The sequence below is a fragment of the Tasmannia lanceolata genome, unplaced genomic scaffold, assembly GCF_043159265.1.
Source record: "Tasmannia lanceolata isolate RefF3 unplaced genomic scaffold, GAP_Taslan_0.1 ptg000023l, whole genome shotgun sequence".
NCBI classification, from domain to species: domain Eukaryota; kingdom Viridiplantae; phylum Streptophyta; class Magnoliopsida; order Canellales; family Winteraceae; genus Tasmannia; species Tasmannia lanceolata.
The window spans coordinates 21,236,236-21,244,722 of record NW_027518700.1 but is presented as its reverse complement, the minus strand read 5'-3'; positions in this window follow the sequence as shown (position 1 = coordinate 21,244,722).

The following is an 8,487-nucleotide window of genomic DNA, read 5'->3' as shown; positions in this document are numbered from 1 at the left end:
ACATGAAAGAGTTAGAAATTTTCCATAGAATCTGCCATAGGTAGGAAAAAGTGGATAGAGAGACTTTCAACACAAATGGGGAGTTAAATTTTCTCACTTAATCCAGAATAAGTTCAAACCCAAGAAATTTTCCAAGATTCTCAGTGATGACCAATCATGACATAGAAACAATAAACACAAGATGTAAGCTTGACATTTAGGAAAATTTTCTTTTCTATGATTGATATGATAATTATGATACGATTAGTTAAGGAATGGGAGATAAAAGGATGGTTCCTCAAAATAAATAAACATAACAATGATGACATGATAGCACTTGGGGATGCCTCTGGTTTAAGGATTATCGGAATGAACTCTGAAGGAATTTAGAAGATGATCTTGAAAAAGGTTCCCCCTAGAGTCAGAAGGAATTGACCTTAAGCTAGGGATGCAATGATCTTAAGAGAAAGATGATCTAGGCTAAACAATCTGAATATGTAAACTACATCCCAGATGTATGAACTGCCCTAGGGAAAGCCTAAGTGATAGGTCACACGACCTATAATGACACAAGCATGACTAGGCCATTGAGAGAGAGAAATTGGGATATCATAATCATATGATTTAACAAGATCGTGCAAGATAGATCTGAGAGATAGATCGAGAGGAAGCTATCCTATGAAATCTTTGGAATGATGGGATTTATATCATAATCCCAAAGGGAAAGTTTTTTAATCTTCTTACATTTTAACAAGTGCTACCTGAAGGCATCAATCCTAATCCTGATCTAGCGGAGTGGAGAAAGAATCTTGACTCTTGACTTTGTTTGTGTACCTAAGGACCGATCGCAGCAATTGGAAGATGGACTACTGCCTAATCTAGACAAAAATGGGTAGGATATCCTAAACTAGGCTCACACACATGGAGCACGTGTGTTCGTATACTATATGCATGTGTGGGGTAATCTAGGGGTAAGGCCAAGAGTTCCCTTAGCGCGAATCCGTGGTCAATATACTGTACCAGTGTCCAGCGTATCAATACGTGAACAAGAGATCCGTTTACGCACCATAAAGGTACTAGGCTAAGAGTGGAATGCTTCTCTAGCACAGAGGCACCAGGTGATGAAATCCCAGTCAAGCATGCTAGATAACACTCCGGGTTCCTAAAATAGGACATATGTGCATGTGAGATGCAAGGGTTTAGATGCAAGTGATGTAAGTGTGTGCAATAAGTTTGCGCAATCTATGATGCCTTCAGGTTTTGTTAGATTAAATTTGAGTAAAATGTGATGAGAAAATAAAACATACAAACTTATCTAACAAGTATAAGATATAAGATAGAGTTTTTTATGAGCCAGTTAAATTAAATTCAAATGAGTTATCCTTTGAAGTTTTAATGAAGTTAGGAGGTCCCCAGTAGAGTCGCCAAACTGTGGGACCCGATCCCGCTAGAGGGTCGCGAGCGCGCGAGGCGCTACACTCTTTCTTGGTCTCTCGTACCCACGCGAATGGCGTGTGTTTTTTATTATTGATTTTAATTACCCAACCAAACAGGCAGCAACCAAGCCATAGGGTGCAAACAAACGTGCAACCAAGTACCCATAAGGGCAGGGGTAAGCCGCCGAGCCTAGCAAGGTGTGATTTAATTCATCTTTTCCGTGAAGTTGGGATCACTAAGGCAATCCGAATTCCACGCAAAAGAGAGTGACAGAGTCGCCACCTAGATGAGGGATCTAGGACCCATAATTGACCAGAAATCTAGACTCGTTACCTGGTTACGAGAATGGAAGGTATGGGGAGTTACCACCACATGCACCATTCTTGCCCGATAATCGGTCTTCAATTCCAAAAGTTAACTCTTTTCAATTTCTTTTAAATGGCTCATTTAACTCTATATTAATGTGCGGACTACATGACATGCATCATAAGATCTAATTTCAATGTAATTCATAAACTTGTATCTTGATTTTCTTAATTTATTTGAATTCAATCTAAGTGAAATTTCTCCTAAAATTCTAATTTCATGAACAATCCAAAGTGATTTAATTACTTTTAATTTAAGGATTAATATACAAAACCCCAACACTTATGTGTAGAGCCGACTCGGGCTTGGTATGCCACTCAACTATCCAAGTTGCCTACGTATCCCAGCCTCACTAGAATCAGAGTCGATCGTAGTTCGGTGCACCTGAACTAAGCTACTTATGCCTGACTCATCTAGGACACCGATCTAGACTGGATTTATTGTTTTAACAGTTTAAGAGAAATTATTTAGTTCAAGTTGAAGATTTTATTATCCTAGGACTTCATCTAAGATGCTATATGGTCCTATCTAAGTGCAAGACACCCCTTAGACTAATGCAGGTGAACCTACATCCTAGGTAACTAGGTTTGTCCTAGGAAAAAATTGGGTGACTAGTGTAAGTAGATCTATGGCACGGTTGCTATCCATAGCAAACGGCAGTGATGAGGCTGGACTCCTAACTCTAGGACTCCTAAAACTTAGGACACAACGTGACGTAAGTGTTCCTAAGGGGCCCTAAAGGTTCCTACGATAGGAGACCGTAATCCAACGGCTCATAATACGCGGATCGAGTTAATTCGATTTGTTGAACTTATTGATTTTCAATTTTCGAGGATTTTTTATTCCTAAATATCTAAGGAATACCAAAGGCTCTATAGTTCGCAAGTTTCGGCCTTGAATCGCAACCATGGAAGGGAATCGTGCTCTCAACCCTTGTATAACTTAGCACGTAAGTTATAGTATCTTATTGCCTAGCATGTTTCTCAGGATTTTCGTGGACAGTGGACCTCGGAGCCAATAATATACTATAATTTACGCACTCCAATTATGTTGGATCAATCGCAATTAGTATACGATTATGGTTACAATCTCGGCAGTTAAATTATCACAGCATAGCCAATTTACAAAGGCAATCTATGAAACATAAGGTACTATAGGGCTTTGATCTTCCATTTCTACATCTTATTAAGAGGCACTACATAAGGCTTTACATTTGTATATTCTTGGAGAGAATGTGAGCTATCAATGTTGTAATCCACCTATTAAGAGGCAAGAGAGTTTTTATTTTTCTTTGTTCTTCATTGAGGGTCTTCTCTTCGACCCGGAAAGAATTGTGAAGAAGAGAGTCTTCTCTTCGACCCGTGAACAAAGGTGAAGACGAGGGTCTTCTCTTCGGCCCAAGAAAGGTGAAGAAGGCTTCGTATGAGGGGCTTCGCTTTGGCCCTTGAGAATGAAAAAGCAAGGGTTTGTTCCCTTTGGAGATGAAGGAGTCGGGTGTACGGCTTCATCATTTTAGCGGAGATCCCAAGGAGGTAAACTTGGAAAAGTGGAGTAGGTCAAGTTGTGACCGAACCACTATAAATCTTGTGTTCCTTGTGGATGTCTCTTTTCCTTCTCTCTTGCACGTGTGGTGATTGATAATCTCTAACGTAACTTGTTTTTGTGCTTTTAATTGAATAAGAGTTAGTAAATGCACTTGATTAAATTGTTAAACCCTAAGCATTATAATATCCATTTGAACAAGGCTTAGCTAAATGTGCATGATTAGAAAGTCTAAATCCTAGCGTTCATTGATATACATATTTGAACAAGGGTTAGGCTAATTAGTGCTTAATTAAATTGATTAATTTTTAATCTCCCTTAATTAACCCTAAAATTTCTAATTGACCAATTCACCCCCCCTCTTGGATTGTCACACCTGTATTTCAGGAAGGCTGCTCCAAAGAAGGGAATGAGGTCAGATTTGTGGAAAATGAGTAATGGGTTGTGAGGGTGTGAGATAGAGGTGATGAAAATGAGAAATGAGAGGGGAAATTGGGGTCTGTGATTAAACAGGGTTCGGATTCAAGGGGGTTTTTGGTTGGATTTGATGGGTATTGCTGAAGTTAGGGTTGGGATTAATAAAAAAGAGAAAAATGGGTTCGCAGGTGGTCTACGGCACCAAGGAATGCCCAAGATGGAAGGTCGACTCCCTCTTTTCAATGGGTTAGGAAACCCTAGCTGAATTCTCTCTCTTCTCTTCCCTATTCCATATCCAAATCAGAAACTCTTACTCATATTTTTCTCTCTATTTCCTCATCCAAACCCTAGCTCAATTACCCTATTTGTAACTCTTAATTTCCTTCTTCTTCAATATCTCTCTGCTCAAATCTCTCTCAAATGGGGTGGTCGGAGATGGTGGTTACAGTGGTGGTAGTTAATGGTAGTGGTAGTAGAAGAGGGTGATGAAGGTAGTGGTGAAAACGAACTGAAGTGGAGGTAGGTCTGGTGGAAGAGGGTTTTAATGGTGGCTAGAAAGGGAAATGAAGTGGGTTTGGGGTGCAGATGATGGCTGAAGTGGTGGAGGAGGTAGCAATTGGAGGTGAAAGTGAAGGGAAGAGATGGTGATGGTGAGGGCTGATGGAGGAGGTGAAGAGGAGGTGGGAAGATGGTGATGATATTGGTGGTGGATGGAATGGTTGGAGACATGGATTTCAGATCTGAAGCAGAAGACATATTAGCAAATTGATGGAAGAAATAAAGGTTGAAAGGAATAAGAAGATGAAGTTATGGTGGCTGGTGGTGGCGAGGTGGAGATGGAGGTTGGAATCGGGTAGGAACAGTCGTGGACGAGCTCCCCTCCTCTCTCTTTGTGTTGTTCTCCCTCTTCTCTCACTCTCTTTTAGCTTTTTGTTGAAGAGCAACCTTAGCCTCAAATCTAGGGGTGTCAATGGATCTAGACGGTTCGATGGATCGTCTGAATCCGAACGTTAATAAACATGATCTAAATATATGAATAGGATCCATGGGCATATTTCGGATCATCAAATCTGGGATCCGAAAAATTTTGGATGGTGTATGGGCACGCCACAGATGCCCATTGGATAGTCACGATCCGAAATGGCTTACAAAAATACCCTCCAAATTTTGTTAATGCTAACCATTCTATGAAGGGTATTTTGGTCAAAACCTCTCTTATCACTTAATGAATCGGATGGGAATGCGATTTCATTCATGTCAGTGGTTTCATTTCATACTTTCATGAAGGAAAAGAGAGGGGCTTTGTTCTTTAGGCATCATATTCTTTGATAATAGTTAATTAGTTATACATTATATTTGTGTATGTAATTTTGATTATTGTTATTGTTTACAAGCATTATTATACAAATAGATTAAACATAGATAAATTTTTAATTTAGTTGAAGAAAACGCATGGAGACACTAATAGTGGACTGCCATTCTATCTCTTTTTTTAAAAAATTAATTGTTTACTTAGCTTAGTGGGACATAATAGGACACTCCGATGGACGGTCCGAATTAAAATGGATCATGATCATGACGTAGAAAGTAGGATCCAAAGAACAATCCAACTCCGACCCGACCAATAAGGAATTTGAATGGATCGTGACTGTGACATAGGTGGATCCGACCCGAGGTGGATCCGTTGACACCCCTACTGAAATCAAAGAGAAGTTCCCCCAACCCTAGTTCGTTTCCTTCGTCATAAAGGAAAATGATATATTCGCACCCCTTTTCTTTCTTGGTCAGCCCCTTCTAGTGCATTACATGACCATTCTTTTACACTATAAGATGGTGGTCTAGGTTGAAAAAGGTCCCTAGGGAAAAACTATATATTCACTTCCTCTTTTACTCCTATGGATAGCCCTCTCTAAAATGAGTAAATGATATATTTCACCTCATTTTTCTCCCTTGCCAGCCCCCCTCTAAAGAGAAAATGATATACTTGCCCCCTTTTCTTCTGATGGACAGCCCTCTTTAGTGTATTTTTGCTAATGCTTTTCAAAACAAGAGGGTGGTCTTGGACAAGAAAGGGAGTGGGATAAATTTTCTTTTCCTTTCCCTTATTGGATTGATATGGGCACACCTTGTCTTGATATTTCACACCCCATTTGATTTGGTTTTGGGATAAAAATAAGAATTGGGGTGCAACTCGGGTTAAATTTCTTGGGATTCGGGTTTTAGGATTTTATTCGGTCTTGGGACTTCGATTTTTTTTTTTGGATTTTTAGGGTCCTGTCAAGATGGGGGTATCTACACCTATACTAGCATAAATAATATGTACATCAAAAGAAATTCTTTATGGGAAACCAGTTGTCCGCACACTGCCCAAAGGGAGTACATAAACCAGTAAAATAATTAATTATTACATTGTGGATTTTTAATTGCTACATTCCAGCAATATCAAACAATAAAAATAAGTAACAAATATCCACAAATATTATCCATATGCATCACATGCATGGATAGAGGTCGAATAATCCTTTTTGCCCAATTTTCACCAATAGACATCAACTCATGCTGAAATTAAATTAAATAATTTTTAATACAGCCATAAAAAGTACTAACATCTAAATAAACTTGATATAATTAATCCTTATGATGTCATAAGTGACCATAAAAAATTTCGCACAAAAATGAAATCGTTTGAGCTAAAAAAGCTCAAAATAGTGCTTTTCAGAAACCCTTTCAGAATAACATGATTTCCGAATATTTTAAGTGGGAGAAAAATTATTCGAACTACCATATTAGTACTGATTATAGTTAAAATACACCTAAATAATGTTTGAAAAATTTAATCTTGGGCAATAAATTTTTCTCACAACTTTGGGGCCATTCTGAAATAAAATAAGTAATTCCCGAAATAAAAATCAGCAAAAGACAACACTTTCGGCCTAACTTGTAAAAATCATATCTCCCAATCCGCTCATCGGATTTTGATGATTCTTGATGCGTTGGACTCGTATTCGAGGGTACTTTTAAACTATCGAGGTTTATCAGGTCAAAATCCACAATGAGTAGATTGAAATTTAAGATCTTTACATAACAGTCAATATGTTGATTAATTAACACTACAGACTAAGAACCTCGGATACCCGGGATAGAACATCCGGACTCACAACGGATATACCGCATGATCTATCTTTGGTTAATTTAATCCCTTAATCTGAGCCTTAGTTGCTTTGATACCACTTGAATGAAGGTTATCCCCTTCCGGCAAGATCGCTATGCGCAGCGGATCAAAAATCGTATAAAACTTTAAATTTTCTTTTCGATCTTGCTTTTTCCCAAGATCCTAGAGTCTCGAGTAGTTAATTATATTAATCAAACATAAATAAATACCTCTTTGAAGAAGAAATCAATGAATTACGCTGCTTGATCTACTCCTCAAACGCTGCGATCGTTCTAAATGTCGCAGACCCCGCAAGTTGAACCGATAGATTCTTTTTCTTTGCTTGAACTATTGTGGATGTGAATAACTCTTATTCACCTATTTAAGGTCTAATCTAATCAGTACCTTTGTTATAGAGAATAGAGAAATTGATTGGAAGCCTTTCTCTTTGAAACTATTTCAATTGAAGAGAAATAGAGAGAGAGAGAGAGAGAGAGAGAGAGAGAGAGATGGAAAACTATTTTTCCAAAGGGGCGAAAGCAAGGGAGAACGAATTTTTGAGTATTCCACACTTGAAATTTTATTCTCCCCTTTCTCCTTTATATAAAGTAGAGTTTTGGTTTGATAAATCCTTGTTTCTCTCTCCCAATTCCAATCCAATTGAGAAACCAACTTGAATTGAGACTCCTCGAGTGAATGGAACTCTCCCAAACCTTCAAGGATGGGCGGGGATACTTAAGATACATGGTAGAAAATGTACGGATGACTCTCTCCAGCCCTTGTGGCCTTATCTCATAAGAGTTGGTGTTGGAAACAAATTACTTATTTTGTAGATCCTACAATTTAGTAATTTTTATCCAACGAGGAGTTTGAGTGCAACTCAAAGTCCTTGAGCAATTGAGACTCTTTTTCCCAGCTCTCCAACTGATTTAGGAGTGTTGTGGGCCCCACAAACCTTATCCAAATGTGTAGTCCTATCCCAAGTCCCAATTCAGTTCCAATTCTACACTTTTGCAAAACCGGTTTGGGAATAACTATCCTCATTTGTACTACACATTATTATGCTTATTATTAATCAAAGTAATAATACATAATAATGTAAAATAATTAAATAATTAATTAATAAATTAACTAATAATTTAATCGATTAATATCCAATGGGAGTTATTTCGGCTCCAATTTGTCTTCGAAAAATTCTCTTACTATCTCTTGTTACTTACTTAACAAGGATATGTAGATATACATATATCAACATATATATAATTAATATCCACATTAATCTAACGTATCATCTCCATCCGTGCAATTACATAAAATGCGGAACCCTGATCCATTTGGATGTTACCAGGTCATTCGAGTTATGAGTGGGATCGTCGCAGGGATCCGACGGTCAATCCAACAGAACCCTATGGTGGGCCCCACCGCGATCTCACTCTGTAGTTAAACTACACTCGCATTAGGTCAGTGGCCTCCATCGAGACGTAACCCTGAAGATGACCGTCAGATCATCTTACCCTTAATCACATCATTTATGTGTAAGTCCATTCTTCGTAACCACATCTACTGAGTTGAGTCATATGGGAGGTGGACACCAT